Source organism: Protopterus annectens, chromosome 15.part0, assembly GCF_019279795.1.
Source record: "Protopterus annectens isolate FY-2018-M chromosome 15.part0, PAN1.0, whole genome shotgun sequence".
Taxonomy (NCBI): Eukaryota; Metazoa; Chordata; order Ceratodontiformes; family Protopteridae; genus Protopterus; species Protopterus annectens.
The window spans coordinates 389149725-389166047 of NC_056749.1; the positions used below are offsets into that span (position 1 = coordinate 389149725).

At 45.7% G+C, this 16323-nt stretch overlaps 1 protein-coding gene across 3 annotated transcripts in view; it reads left to right on the forward strand.

The window, feature by feature from the left end:
- The window catches only part of ZNF711 (zinc finger protein 711), a 1503904-nt gene that overhangs the window by 536127 nt on the left and 951454 nt on the right, over positions 1-16323 (forward strand). The window lies entirely within an intron of this gene.

Below are 16323 nucleotides of genomic sequence, written 5' to 3' on the forward strand. Positions count from 1 at the left end.
CTGCTGGTCTTCGGGTATAAAGGCATCAGCCGACGCCATTTTCCTCAGTCTTTCTTGCGCGTGGCGCGAAGCAGAAGCTGTTCGCAAGTGCCGGTCGGTCAGATCCAGAGATTACTACTACCGAATACTACTTCGAAGACTTCTAAAAAGCTAAGTACCCCGTTGGGGACTCTTTCTTGCCTCAGCCGATGTCAGAAAAAGTCAATAACTGTTTAACTTGTGGGAAACAAATACCTCATAAAGATTTCCACTCTTACTGTTTGCCTTGCTTAGGCCCAGACCACGGCGTAGCAGCCTGTTCGCCTGTGCTTCCTTCAACCGACGGCTTAGGCGTCGGTCGGAGTTTGCTGAACAGTTTTTCGGCTCAGATTTTGCGTACATTATGCCGTCGGATCCTCCGACTACCCAAATGGTTAAAAGCGCAAAGAAAAGACCGACACTCGCGGTCCGGTTTCGGCCGAAACCACGGTTAAGCAAGCCGTGAGTGTCTCGGTTTCGGCGAAACCGAGAAAACTGGTCAATCTACAGCGAATCCATGACTACTACTGAGGCCCTGCTACCTTACCTGAACTAGCCTCAGAAATTTTGCCTACAACTGTGGATCCTACTGATCTATCAGACACCATCCCCTTGGATATCTCTACCCCAGCACATGGTGCTGCTAGGCCTCCTGCAGCCATGTCTATTAAGGCCTTTGCCAGGGCTAAAGCAGCCAAATCAGCTAAATCAGTGCCTGTTAAACCACCCTCACTCAGGCCCACTTCTAGTTCACAAATGCTTACTCTGGCAGAAGATTTAATATCCTTAATTAGGGGATCCCAATCTCACCCAGACAGGGCCTCTCAGCCCCAGAAAGAGACCTAGAGCAGAGCCCCCCGAGCCTGTGTCCTCTGATGATTCTGCGGATGACTCAGACATTACAGACCAGCCAGAGGCTCCTTTCTCCAATTATGAAGATTCAGATGCTGAAGAATCCATTCCAGCTGCCTCTCCACCAGAGGAATTCTCCTTTGGGGAAACCTTACATGCCATGAGAGAACAATTCCAATGGCAGGGACAAGATTTCTCAGATTCAAGAAAAAGGCTTAGGACTTTTCTGCACTTACTACAGCATAGGCCCTTAGCTATACCTCCTGTCCTATCTGTTGTGGACGATGCATTTAATGATGTCTGCACTGCACCTGATTCTTTACCTCCAGCCCCTGCCAAACCAGATAGATTTTACAGTGTGCCAGACACTCATCACCACCTATACAAGGCCCCACTTGCAGACCCCGAAACTATATCCCAGGGGCCTAAGGCAGTAGCCTCGACCACAGCAAAAAACCCTATTCCCTCTGAAAGGGAATCCAGGTCATTAGAGAGATGGGGGAAAAGTCTACACCTCTGCTACTCTCTCAGCTAGAGCTTTAAACTGTCAGTTCCACATGATCCAATACCAAGAGTTTATGCTTGATCAGTTAATTAAAAAGCTGTCCTCTGATGAATCTTTAGATAAGAAATATGTATTAGAAATGGTGAATAACATCCAACAGGTTAGTAACCATTCTTTAAAATGTGGCTATGATGCACTGGAGGGCTTCATTTAGATCAGCCATGACTGGCACAGTTATAAGAAGGCATGCATGGTTGAAAGAACAGGTCTTGCCGGATCATGTTAAAGCTAAGCTATTGGATGCTCCTATGGATAAGGCCAGTCTATTTGGGGAACCTGCCCAGCAGGTAATGAAGAAAATGGAAGAGAAGGCAAAATCTGTACAGTCAAAGATTTCCTACAGGTTCAGCCCCCAAGGTTTAGCAGGAACTGGCCTGCCAAAAATTGGTCCTTTCCTGACTCCACAAGGTCACAAAGGGGCAGGAACAGACGCTCGAGGGGCAGAAATCAATCCAGAGGAGGTGCCTACAGAGGACGACAGTGGCAAGGCAATAACCGAGGCACAGACACAACCACTGCCACTGCAACAGGACAATCACAGTGACTTGAATCTGACTCCGCCTACCAGGAGCAAATAGCAGCACCATTAGGCGGAAAGTTAGCCTTATTCTCGAAAAATTGGCACTATATTACAAAAGACAAGTGGATTTTGCAAACCATAGACCAAGGCTACCGGTTCCACTTCCACACTTTACCAGTAAAAGAGGAATGCCAAACCTGCCCCCAAATCAAAAATAGAAGCCCTGCATCAGATAGCGGAATTAATAAAGATGAGAGCTGTGGAAAGGGTGCCAATAACAGAACAGGGCAAAGGATTCTACTCCAGACTCTTTCTAGTACCAAGAAAAGAGAAAAACTGGAGACCTATTCTCGACCTGTCCATCTTAAACACATACATCATTGTCCCAAAATTCAAAATGCTGACCCTACAGCAACTTCTTCCCATGCTGGGCAAGGAGTGTTGGCTGGTAACTCTAGATCTCAAGGAGGCATACCTGCACGTCCCCATTCGACCAAATTGCAGAAGATACCTCAGATTTCTTGCAGGATCAGAGCATTATCAATTCTCAGCATTGCCCTTTGGCTTATCTACTGCGCCCAGAGTATTCACAAAATGCCTGGCATCAGTAATCGCTCACTGCAGAGTACAGGGAATCCAAATTTATCCATACCTGGACGACTGCCTGTTACAAGCAGACAACAAAAGCAAGCTGACAACAGATTTACAAAGGGTCATTTACTTGCTTCAAGCCCTGGGATACACAGTCAATTTACAAAAGTCAAGGCTGACACCATCCCAGACAAGAACTTTCTTGGGCGCGGAATTGGACACAGTAAAACAGATGGCATTCCTAACTGCAGAAAAACAAAAAGAACTCCCTCTTTACTTCTTGGCATTAACAAAGCAGAACAAACTAACAGCGAGAAAAGTTCTGCAGGCCTTGGGCTTCATGGCATCATGCATAATCTTGGTCCCACATGCCAGACTGCATATGAGAAAGTTACAGTGGTACCTAAAGAATTTATGGTCTCAACACAGGCACAGCTTAGAAACAGAAATACCACTAATCCCATGCTTAAAACAGGAGTTCCTATGGTGGGCTCGGGCATGCCAGTCAAACCCAGGCTTACCCTTCCACAACTTTCGAGCAAACCAAACCATCACAACGGATGCCTCAGACCTAGGATGGGGGCACACATGATGGACAAATGCATAAGGACTGTGGACTCAGGACCAGCTGCACCTGCACATAAACCAAAAAGAAATGCTGGCAGTAAAACTGGCAATCCTAAAATTCAGACCATTCCTCAAAGAAGGTCATTTGATGATAAGGACAGACAACACCACAGTCATGTGGTACATCAACAAGCAGGGAGGCACTCATTCTTACCCCCTATGCAGGATGACTTTGGACCTTTGGAATCTGGCTCTAAGCTACAACATCCAGTTACAGGCAATATTTGTGCCGGGAAAAGAAAACACCCTAGCAGACATTTTAAGCAGAACCACCTCGGATGCTCACGAATGGATGCTACACCCGGACATCTTCAAGACCATCACAAAGAAATGGGGAATGCCACAAATAGACCTATTCGCTTCCCCACAAAATCACCAGCTCAAAAAATTCTGCACAAGGACATTCCACCCATTTGCATGGAAGGTGGACTCTCTATCCTTCAGCTGGAAAGGCCTGACAGCATATGCATTCCCACCTCTTCCCTTGATACACAAGGTACTACTGAAAATCAAAGAGGAACGTCCAAGGATAATTCTGATAGCACCGAACTGGCCAAGACAACACTGGTACCCATTACTGAGGACCATGTCCCGGGAGAAAATGTGGTCAATACCCCTGATGCCTCTGATGTTAACTCAGAACAACTACAACATCATACATCCAAACCTAAAAACCTTGCAACTGACTGCCTGGAACATCACATAGCAGTAACTAACCCAGACCTTTCACAAAGGGTTAAAGACATTATCCTTGAAGCACGCAGACCTTCAACAAGAAGGAACTATGCAGGAAAATGGAAAAGGTTCGTCATTTGGAGTACTGAAAGAGGAAAAGATGTGTCGAACATAGATATTGCTAACATTCTGGAGTACTTGGCAGAGCTTCTACATACAGGCCTGTCCTATTCCTCCATCAAGATACATGCATCAGCTATTTCAGCAGAATACAGCTTTGATCCTCCTGTCTTTTCACATCCTCTACTCAGGCAGTTCCTCAGAGGGATCAAGAATGTAAAACCTCCTAGGAAACCACCATTACCAGCATGGGACTTGAATTTTGTACTAGAAAAATTGACACTCCCTCCGTTTGAACCAGCAGCAACAGCAGACCTACAACACCTGTCATGGAAAACTGCTTTCCTACTGGCTATTACTTCAGCAAGGAGGGTTTCGGAACTACAGGCCTTAATGGCAGTGCAACCCTTCCTAATCTTCCATCAAGATAGGGTGTCCATGAGAACTAATCCTACATTTATGCCTAAGGTGGTATCCAGAGTGTCTTTAAACCAGGCAATCCACCTACCTACCTTCTTTCCCAATCCAAAAAACAGAGGTGAAAGAATAATGCATACCTTGGATGTACATAGACAGTTACGCTACTACCTGGACAGAACCAAAGTTAACAGAAAAACTGACCAGCTCTTTGTAGCCTATGCAACAGGAAGGGAAGGAAAAGCAATTTCCAAACAGACAATCTCCAAATGGATAGGAAATTGCATAAGATTCTGTTACTCTTACCATGGAAAACCAATTCCACAGAACATAAGACCTCATTCTACAAGGGCTACAGCCACTACCACAGCTTTCTTAAGAGGAGTGGCAACCAAGGACATTATTGAGGCGGCTACTTGGACCTCCGTGCATACATTTGCCAAACATTATAATTTACCTCTATACTCTAGATCCCGAGCAGGGTTTGCCACTGCTGTACTGCAAGGGATCCTGACTACACCATAATTATTATTCCTCCTCCCCTAGTTGGCTATGGTATTCTACCCATTTGTTATGACTGCAGATGCATCCATGAAGGACATAGTACAGTTTTGTACCTACCATAAATGTAGATGTCCGAACTGGATAGCATCTGCAGTCAGGATTACCCTCCTTCCCCTCTGCGGTACTCCTAGGGTATTTACCCTCCTTATAGCTAGCTGGGGGGGGGTCTCTTATGGTGTATTTGTTTGTATATATGTACATACATGTTTATTTTTTGTGTTTGCCTTCTACTATTTTGGAAACATTGGCATTTATCCAAAATTTTAGCTTTCCAAGAGGGCAATTGGCATCTGGGGCAAGAAACACTGAGGAAAATGGCGTCGGCTGATGCCTTTATACCCGAAGACCAGCAGAAATGACGTCGGGTGAAGTGCGACATCAGCCGAAGCCAGACCCGGACTTTGGAATCCGGCCGACCGAAGGGCTGCCTGACGACAGGACAACCCATTTGTTATGACTGCAGATGCTATCCAGTTCGGACATCTACATTTATGGTAGGTACAAAACTGTACTTTTTGCCTTCCTTTCTGGGGGCACCTGACATCTGGGGCAAGAAAAACTGAAGAAAATGGCGTTGGCTGCCTCTTTTATACCCCTGCCGCATTGACGTCAGGGAAGAAGCGACGACAACCGACGCCGGACCTAGACTTTGGAATTCGGCCGACCGAGGACCCACCTGATGGCAGGATAACCCTAGTGTGATGACTGCAGCTGTATGAGCACTCGAACATCTGCATTTATGGTAGGTACAAAACTGTACTTTCCTCCTACCATTAGATCCCACTCTACCAGGGCAACAGCTACCTCTACAGCCTTTCTCAGGGGGGTTCCATCCAAGGAAATTTTAGAAGCTGCAACTTGGAGTTCTGTACACACCTTCACCAAACACTATCACTTAAAGTCCAGGGCGGGCTTCGCCACTGCAGTTCTGCAGGGCCTCATTGCCTCCACTAACCCTGTATGATACCTCCCCCCTACCTTAGCTTTGAGATTCAACCCAAGTGTGATGACTGCAGCAGGGTAACACGATGAACATAGTACAGTTTTGTACCTACCATAAATGTAGATGTTCGAGTGTTCACCCTGCTGCAGTCCAGGTTACCCTCCCTCCATCCCCTCTGATTTACTGGCTAAATCTCTGCTATGCCTTACTGATGTATTTGCTTATAGCTGAAGGGATTTTGTGTTTGTGCAGTGTTCACACCATTTGGTACTAATTCTGATCACCCTTTTGGGGGCACCTGACATCTGGGGCAAGAAAAACTGAAGAAAATGGCGTCGGTTGCAATATATGTACCCCTGGCGCACTGACGTCAGGGATGAGGCGACAGCAAACGACGTTGGACCAAGACTTTGGAAATCCGGCCGACTGCGGGACTGCCTGACGACAGGATAACCCAAGTGTGATGACTGCAGCAGGGTGAACACTCTAACATCTACATTTATGGTAGGCACAAAACTTTACTCTTTGATTCTTTAGAGGCCTCTTGTAGGGCCGCAGTTACAGGTTTACCTGATCATGTTAAGGCAAAATTATTGGATGCTCCTTTACAGCATGATACCTTGTTTGGTGTTAAGGCAGAAGAGGTGTTAAAGAAAATGGAGGATAAAGCCAAATCTATGCAAGCAATCAAGGATTTATTACAGGTACAGCCACCTTGATTTAGCAGAAATTGGCCAATAAAGTATTAGTCCTTTCCAGTGTCAGACAGGCCACAGAGAGGAAGATATAGACGCCCAAGAGGCAGATCTCAACCCCAAGGCTCAAACAGACAAACGGCAGTGGGGCACCTCAACCTCAAAAGGAGGTGAGGACAAGTCTCAACATTACAGGAAACGGTCACAATGACTTTCCCCTACGTACGCCAAGCACTTCCCTTTTGCAAACCCACTTAGGGGGAAAACTAGCACTTTTTTCTCAAAACTGGCAAACAGTCACCCAAGACAAATGGGTTCTGAATATTGTGTCTCAAGGCTACAGGTTCCGCTTTCATACTTTACCAAGGCTAAAAGGAATGCCAGACCTGCCACAAAATCAATGGGCAGAGGCACAAAAACAGATATCAGCCCTCATGGACATGAGAGCTATTCAAAAAGTACCACAACAGGAACAAATTTGAGATCACCCAGGAGAGCTCCAACCCCAGCCTGTGACCTTAACTTTGTCTTGGAGAAACTCACTCTACCTCCTTTGGCCAGCTACTGCTAAAGACTTAAAATTTCTTTCTTGGAAAACAGCTTTCCTTTTAGCAATCACTTCAGCTAGTAGGGTATCTGAATTACAGGCCCTTATGGCAGTGGAGCCTTTCATCATTTTTCATGCGGACAGGGATTCCCACAGAACCAATCCATTCTTCATGCCCAAGGTGGTATCCAATGTGGCTCTTAATCAGTCCATTCATTTGCCAACCTTCTTTCCCAATCCACAGAATAAAGGGGAACGGATACTGCATTCCTTAGATGTGCACAGACAACTTAGATTCTACTTGGACAGGACTAAGCCTCAAAGGAAATCTAAACAACTACTGGTGGCTTTTGCTGCAGGGGCAGAGGGAAAGGCTGTTTCAAAGCAAACCATTTCTAAATGGATAAGCCATTGCATTCATTTCTGCTGTAAGCACCATAGAAAACCTATCCCCCAGGGGATCAGACCTCACTCCACCGGGGCAGTATATACCTCTACAGCCTTTCTCAGAGGCATCCCTACCAGGAACATCCTAGAAGCTGCTACCTGGAGTTGTGTACATACTTTCACCAAGCGTCATCATTTGCCAATTTTCTCTAAATCCAGAGCTGGCTTTGCCACTGCAGTCTTGCAGGGCCTTATAGCTGGCCGTAATGCTATCTAAATTCCTCCTTCCAACCATAGCTTTGGTAATCTACCCAAATGTAATGACTGCAACAGTGAAACACAAAGAACATAGTATAGTTGTGTATACTTACCATAAATGTAGATGCTAGAGTGTATTCACTGTTGCAGTCCTGATTACCCTCCTTCCAGCCCCCTAACTTATTTTGGCTATACCTCTACTTTCCTTTACTATGCTTAAAAGCCTTTTTATTGTATTTGCTTTTTTGTTGGAGGTATATCTTTGTACTTTTATATTTAATTGCTTCCCATTGGGGGGCACCTGACATCTGGGGCAAGAAAAACTGATGTAATGGCTTCACCTGCATGTTTTATACTCCTGACTATCAAAATTCATGCCTCAGCCATTTCAGCTCATTACAACACAGAACCACCCCTCTTCTCTCATCCACTGCTCAAGCAGTTTCTCACAGGGGCCGAAAACTTAAGACCACCCAGGAGAGCACCAACTCCAGCCTGGGACCTTAACTTTGTATTGGAAAAACTCACTGTACCTCCTTTTGAGCCAGCTGCAAGTGCAGAGTTAAAATTCCTTTCTTGGAAAACAGCCTTCCTTTTAGCAATCACTTCAGCAAGAAGGGTATCTGAATTACAGGCCCTTATTTGCAATGGAGCCTTTCATCACCTTTCATGCGGACAGGGTGTCCCTCAGGACCAATCCCTCCTTCATGCCCAAGGTAGTATCCAGTGTGGCTCTTAATCTGTCCATTCATTTGCCAACCTTCTTTTCTAATCCACTGAAGAAAGGAAAACGGATACTGCACTCCTTAGATGTGCAAAGACAACTTAGATTTTACTTGGACAGGACTAAACCTCAAAGGAAATCTGAATAGCTGCTGAGGTGGCATTTGCTGCAGGGGCAGAGGGGAAGGCTGTTTCAAAGCAAACCATTTCTAAATGGATAGGCTATTCCATTCATTTATGCTATAAGCACCATGGAAAACCTATCCCACGGCAGATAAGACCACATTCAACCAGGGCTGCATCTACCTCTACAGCCTTTCTCAGAGGTGTTCCTACCAGGGACATCCTAGAAGCTTCTACCTGGAGTTCTGTATATACTTTCACCAAGCATTACCACTTGCCAGTTTTTTGTTAATCCAGAGCAGTCTTGCAAGGCCTTATAGCTTGTCTTAATGCTATCTAAATTAATCCACCCATCCTTAGCTTTGAGAATCTACCCAAATGTGATGACTGCAACAGTGAAACACGAAGAACATAGTACAGTTGTGTACACTTACCATAAATGTAGATGTTTGAGTGTATTTACTGTTGCAGTCCTGGTTATCCTCCCTCTATCCCCCTGACTTCTTTCGGCTATACCTCCATTACCCTTTACTATTCTTAAAAGCTTTTTGCTGTATTTGCTTTTTTGTTAGAGGTAAAACCTTGCATATATATATACTTAATTGCTTCCCATTAGGGGGCACCTGACATCTGGGGCAGGAATGGCTTCGGCTGAATGCTTTATACCCCTGACTACCTGACATCATGGAAGATGAGACAGCAATCAACGCAGGACCCAAGACTTTTATAATCAGGCCAACTGAGGGCTACTGCAAGCAGATAACCCAAATGTGGTAACTGCAACAGTGAATACATTCGACCATCTACATTTATGGTAAGTGTACACAACTCTACTTTCAGAGCCCTACCCTTCAGTCTCACCACAGCCCTCAGGGTGTTTACCAAGGTAATGGCAGTTGTAGCAGGTCACCTGAGGTTTCAGGGGATTCAGGTATTCCCTTACCTAGACGATTGGCTCCTCACTGCTTCCATCAAATGTCTTCTTTGCCAAGCCAGAGACTCTTTTTTTTTTTTTTTTTCATCTTGCAGACCTGCTAGGGATTACTATTAATTTTTCTAAGTCCCTCTTGGACCTAGTACAGATCTTGGACTTTATCGAGGCACAGCTGGACACCCTTTGATTGAAAGTCTTTCTAACTCCAGACAGGGGTCCAGAGTCTACGGGCTCATGTATCAATAAATCTTCATCGTGTTACCCTGCTGCAGTCATCACACTTTGGTTATCCTGTCGTCAGGCGGTCCCACAGTCAGCCTGAATTCCAAAGTCTTGGTCCGGCATCAGTTGCTGTCGCTTCTTCCCTGATGTCAGCGCGCCAGGGGTATATAGGAGGCATCTGACGCCATTTTCTTCAGCTTTCTTGCCGCGTGGTGCCCGAAGCAGAAGCAGTTCGCAAATGCCGGTCGGCCGACTCCTGAGATTTTCGAAGTCGAATTTCAGATCCAAAGTCTTCAATAAAGCTAAGTACCCTGTTGGGGAATCTTTTCTTGCCTCAGACCGATGTCAGAAAAAGTTAACAATTGTATTTCTTGTGGGAAGCAAATACCTCATAAGGATTTTCAGTCTTATTGTATACCTTGCCTAGGCCCAGACCACGACGTCACTGGTTGTCGGTTTTGTGCTAGGTTCAATAAGCGAACTATAAAGCGACGCTTTGATTTCGCACGACACTACTTCGGTAGGAAATTTAATTACACTATGCTGTCGGAGCAACCGATTACTGGTATGCACAAAAAACGCAAAGATAAGGACAGGCAACCTAGATCCAAGCCAGACTCCGAGGCCTCGGCTGGGCCGGTCGCTGGTTCTCCGGTTTTCAGTGAGGCGCCTACGCAGCCCCTGGCTACTGCAGAATTGGAACCCATGACTGCTTCAGATTCTCTGGCGGAGAGTTCTAGGCCGACGCAGCCTTTTTCTTTAGGTCCTACCGACGACACTGCAGAAGGAGAAGCCGGTGCTGCAGAAACACCTTCGGTTTCTGAAGGTGTCTTCAGACCGACTACTCTCACCATAAAATCTTATGCTAAGCTTAAGACTCCTCTAAAACCAAAAAAGACTGCACTTCAGTCTCCAGTTCAAGGCCCCATGCCTAAGAAACAGATGCTTAAAATGGCTGAAGATTTGATTTCTTTAATCAGGGGTTTGATCTCAAATTTGTTGATAGATCACAGAGGGGTAAATACAGATGCCCAAGGGGCAGAGGTGAAGCACAAACCCATTACAAACCTCGACAATGGGGCACTGCAACACAGAAGGGAGGTCCTATTTGGGGTTGTCGTGGGGGCTGAACCTGTAAGAAATCTTGGACCGTCTGCATAGATTTTGCCTTATCCTCCATTTTCTTTAAGACTTCTTCTGCTTTAACCCCAAATAGGACATCCAAAGCTAATTTTGAGAAAAAAATAGCTAAGGACTCTAAAGACAACCATAAGGCATTCTTTAGCTATGTCAGAAACCTAGGAGGAAAATCCCAGATATGCTCAGAATTAGTTCAAAATGATGTGAAGATTACTGATCCTACAGACATTGCCAACATACTGGCTGACAGGTTCAGTGCAAACTTCTCCCTCCCTAAAGGAGAGATATCTATACCAAATGATTGTAGCCCCCCAAACATCTCTAACGCCCAGGTGAGAACTGCTCTCTCCAAGGCAAAGAACACAGCATCCATGGGACCTGATGGTGTCCCTGGCTGTGTGCTCCATGAACTCAACAAGGAATTAAACCCACAGTTAGGACAGCTGTTTAATCTTAGTCTCACCTCCGGATATGTACCCAGGGAGTGGCGCTGGCGACTGTGGTCCCACTCCACAAAGGCGGTGCCTCCACCGACCCTGGAAATTACCGTCCCATTAGCTTGACAGGCCTTATCTGCAAAGCCACGGAGAGGATCATAATGGATCTCATAAATAAAGACATAGGGAATTTGCAGACTTTGGATCCAACCCAGTTTGGCTTTGTCAAAGGCAGATCATGCCTTTTAAACTTGGTTGACTTTTTCGAAACAGTCACCAAAGCCATTGGCGAGGAAAGGCAGTCCATACAGCCTACCTAGACCTGGCAAAGGCTTCGATACAATACCCACTCGGGTATCATTGAAAAACTCATCAACTTAAATGTAAACCCATACATTACAAGATGGGTTGCAAACTGGCTGGCGACAGAACCCACAGGGTCAGAGTTGCTGGCGCCATGTCAGACTCAAGCCTGTCACAAGTGGTGTCCCACAGGGCTCAGTCCTGGGCCCACTCTTGTTTGGCATCTACTTTTCTGAAGTACAAGCAAACACAGGAGGGTTATGGCTGACAAAGTTTGCAGATGACTGCAAACTGGCGTAGTTGAAAACACATCCGACACAGATATCCTTCAGAAGGGTCTCACAGAAGCGGATAACTGGTGCCAGAGCCATGGCCTAAAGTTAAATGCCAAGAAATGCATAGTCATACCCTTGGGAAAAATAAGGTTACCCTAGCTACCATATAGGTGGCAATCCCTGATCCCAGAAGAAGTTATCAGGGACCTGGGAACCCAGGTTGACAGTAGCCTTTCATTCGACACTCATATTGCTAAAGTAGTTAGGAAGACCTTCTACATTGCCCACCTTATCATGAAGGGATTCACATCTAGATCAAGGAGGTCATAGTCTCCTATACTCATCACTCATCAGACCAATGATCAGTACAATGCCCCATTCGGAATGTATCTGACCCGACACTTGCAGCAGCTGGAGAGGCCACAAAGTTCCTCACCAAAAGGATAAAGGGTCTCAAAACTCTGTCTTATGCTGCCCGACTGAAAGAACTCCAGTTATATTCAGTTGCTTACCGCTTGCTCAGAGGTGACCTGTGCCTGACATACAAGGCCATGTCAAACCCAGATTTGATGAACATGCTTCATCTCAAAAAATCTAGATCCCTCAGAGCCACAAGGGCGGGAGACTTAAACCTCGACACGGTTATTAATAGAACGTGCTGGAGGGATAGATTCATCACCCAAAGACTCCCTATGCTGTGGAACAAAATCCCGGTTTATGTGAGGCAGAGCACCTCGCTGGCCTTGTTCAAGAGGAATCTTGACCAATGGATGGGAGATCGCATATACACCCCAGGGATTACCTCAGTGTCACTGCTCGACAGAGGCACAGCAAAATAATGGGCATAGTTTCTCCAAACTAAAGAGGTGGCGTAAGCCACAAAACTATGGGCTAGGCTTATAAATGCCCTCGGGCAGATAGCCTAGTATGAACCTATGAACCTATGAAGGAGAAGACAGGTCCCAAACTACTAGAAGGCAAACACAATGACTTAAACCTTAAATCACCAAGCAAAACTCTCTTGGCAGCTCCCTTGTGAGGAAAATTAGCACTTTTTTTAGACAACTGGCGCATCATCACAAAGGACAAATGGGTCCTAGACATTATCTCACAAGGATACAGATTTCATTTCCACACCTTGCCAACGATAAAAGGAATGCCAAACCTGCCACAAAATCAATGGGCAGAGGCACAAAAACAAATTACAGCTCTCATGGACATGAGAGCCATTCAGTTGGTACCTACACGGGAGCAAGGCCGAGGATTTTACTCAAGGCTCTTTCTAGTCCCCAGAAAGGACAATGCCTGGAGACCCATTCTGAACCTTTCAATTCTAAACACCTTCTTACAAGTACCCAAATTCAAGATGCTAACACTACAGCAGCTTCTTCCCATGTTGGGCAAGAAAGCATGGCTAGTAACGTTGGACCTCAAGGAGGCATACCTGCATGTCCCTATCAGACAAAATTGCAGAAGATACCTCCGTTTCATTCAGGTTCAACCCATTACCAATTCTCTGCACTGCCCTTTGGCTTATCCACTGCGCCCAGGGTCTTCACAAAATGCCTGGCACCAGTAATTGCATACTGCAGACAAAGAGGAATTCAAATATACCCATACCTGGACGACTGCCTCATCCAAGCAGAAAGCAAGGACATTCTCTTACAACATCTGGCTTTTGTAAAACACCTTCTAAGTTGCCTAGGGTACACAGTAAACGAAAAGAAATCAAAACTAGTACCTTCATAAAATGACATTCCTGGGTGCCAGCTTGAATACAACGGCCCAGATGGCTTATCTGACGCCAGACAAACAACTACAAATGACTCAATACTTCAAAACAATGGCAACAAAGACCCAACTCCCTGCAAGAAAAATTCTGCAGGCCTTGGACTTCATGGCATCTTGCATACTACTAATACCATTTGCAAAACAGCATATGAGGAAATTACAATGGTACCTAAAAAGCGTATGGACTCAACACAGCCACAGCTTGGACACAATGATATCTCTCATTCCCTGCCCTCAACAAGAGTTTCTATGGTGGTCACAGGCATGTCACCTCAACAAGGGTTAGTCTTTCACCTTACCCCCAGCCAGGCAAACTCTAACAACAGATGCATCGTGGGGCACACATGGCAGGACGGTGCGTTCAAGGCATATGGACTGCAGATCAGAGGAATCTGCACATCAATCAAAAAGAAATGCTAGCTGTACAGAATGCTCTGACAGCCTTCAAGGACCTCTTACATCCAGGACAGCTTACAATAAGGAACGACACCACCACTGTAATGTGGTACATAAACAAACAAGGGGGTACACACTCCTACCCTCTATGCAGGCAAGCAATGACCTTGTGGAACACAGCACTGGCGTACCAAGTTCAACTACAAGCTCAATTCCTGCCAGGAAAAAAGAACACATTGGCAGACGACCTAAGCAGAAACATCATGGATCCCCACGAGTGGAAACTGGATCCACAAGTATTTGCAATGATAACTTAAAAATGGGGGCACCCAGACATACACCTGTTTGCCAGCCCCCAAAACTCTATCAGCTAACAAAATTTTGTACAAGGACATTTCACCATCAAGCTTGGAAAGTGGACGCACTCTCATTCAGTTGGAAAAACCTGACAGTATATGCCTTCCCTCCATTGCCCCTTCTCACAAAGGTGCTGCTGAAAGTCAGGATGGAGAGACCCATAATGATACTCATTTCCCCAGACTGGCCACGTCAGCACTGGTATCCACTATTAAGGAATATGACCCAGGGCCCAACATGGATTTTACCACAAATTACTCATCTGCTCACACAGCAAGACAGTCAGATTCTACACAGCCAGCTCAAAACCTTAAATTTGGCTGCATGGCAAATCACCTAAGCAACCAGCCAGCTCCTCTTTCTCAAGCTGTTATGGATGTTATTCTGGAAGCCAGGAGGCCCAGCACCAGGAAGGCCTACTCAGACAAATGGAAAAGGTTTTGCGCCTGGAACCAAGCTAAAGGCCAAAATACCCTTCAGCCAGACACACCTCAGATTCTACAGTATTTAACTGAGATGTTACACAAAGGACTTTCTTTTTCATCTATTAAAATCCACACCTCAGCTATTTCAGCTCACTACAACACGGATCCTCCCTTATTTTCACATCCGCTTCTAAGGCAGTTTCTCATAGGGGCCAAAAACATTAGGCCCCCCCCCCACAGGAGAGCACCTACACCAACCTGGGACCTCAATTTTGTTCTGGAAAAACTTACGCTACCTCCTTTTGAACCAGCTTTCTCAGCTGACTTAAATTTTATATCATGGAAGACTGCCCTGCTGATAGCAATAACTTCAGCCAGAAGAGTCTCAGAGCTTCAGGCACTAATGGCAGTAGAGCCTTTCCTCATTTTTCATCAAGACAGAGTTTCTCTACGAACTAACCCCTCCTTTATGCCTAAGGTGGTATCCAGTGTGGCTCTAAATCAAACCATCCACTTACCCACCTTCTTTCCAAATCCACAGAACAAAGGAGAAAGACTCCTGCACTCCTTGGACATTCACAGGCAACTACGTTACTACTTGGATAAAACTAAGGTTTTCAGAAAATGTGACCAGCTCTTTGTATCCTATGCTACAGCTTCACAAGGAATGGCTATCTCAAAACAGACCATTTCCAAATGGATAGGACATTGCATTCGTTTTTGCTACACCCACCATGGAAAACCAGTTCCTGCTAGCATAAGGCCCCACTCTACCAGGGCAGCAGCTACATCTACAGCCTTCCTCAGGGGGGTGCCATCCAAGGATATTTTGGAAGCTGCAACTTGGAGTTCAGTACACACCTTCATCAAACACTATCACTTATCACTTTACTCTAAGACTAGAGCTGGCTTCGCCACTGCAGTTTTGCAGGGCCTTCTAGCCTCCTCTAACCCTGTTTGACTCCACCTCCCATCCTTAGCTTTGGGATTCTACCCAAGTGTGATGACTGCAGCAGGGTAACACGATGAACATAGTACAGTTTTGTACCTACCGTAAATGTAGATGTTCAAGTGTATACCCTGCTGCAGTCTAGGTTACCCTCCCTCCATCCCATCTGACCTAACTAAAACCTTTTAATGCCTTAAAATCTGATACTACCTTGTGGTGTATTTGCTTATAGCTAGAGGGATGTTCTGTTTGTGTTAAACTTTTATTATTGGTACTATCTACTGACCACCATTTGGGGGGGTCACTTGACATCTGGGGCAAGAAAAACTGAAGAAAATGGTGTTGGATGCCTCCTATATACACCTGGCGCACTGACGTCAGGGAAGAAGCGACAGCAACCAACGCCGGACCAAGACTTTGGAATTCAGGCCGTCTGCGGGACCGCCTGACGACAGGATAACCCAAGTGT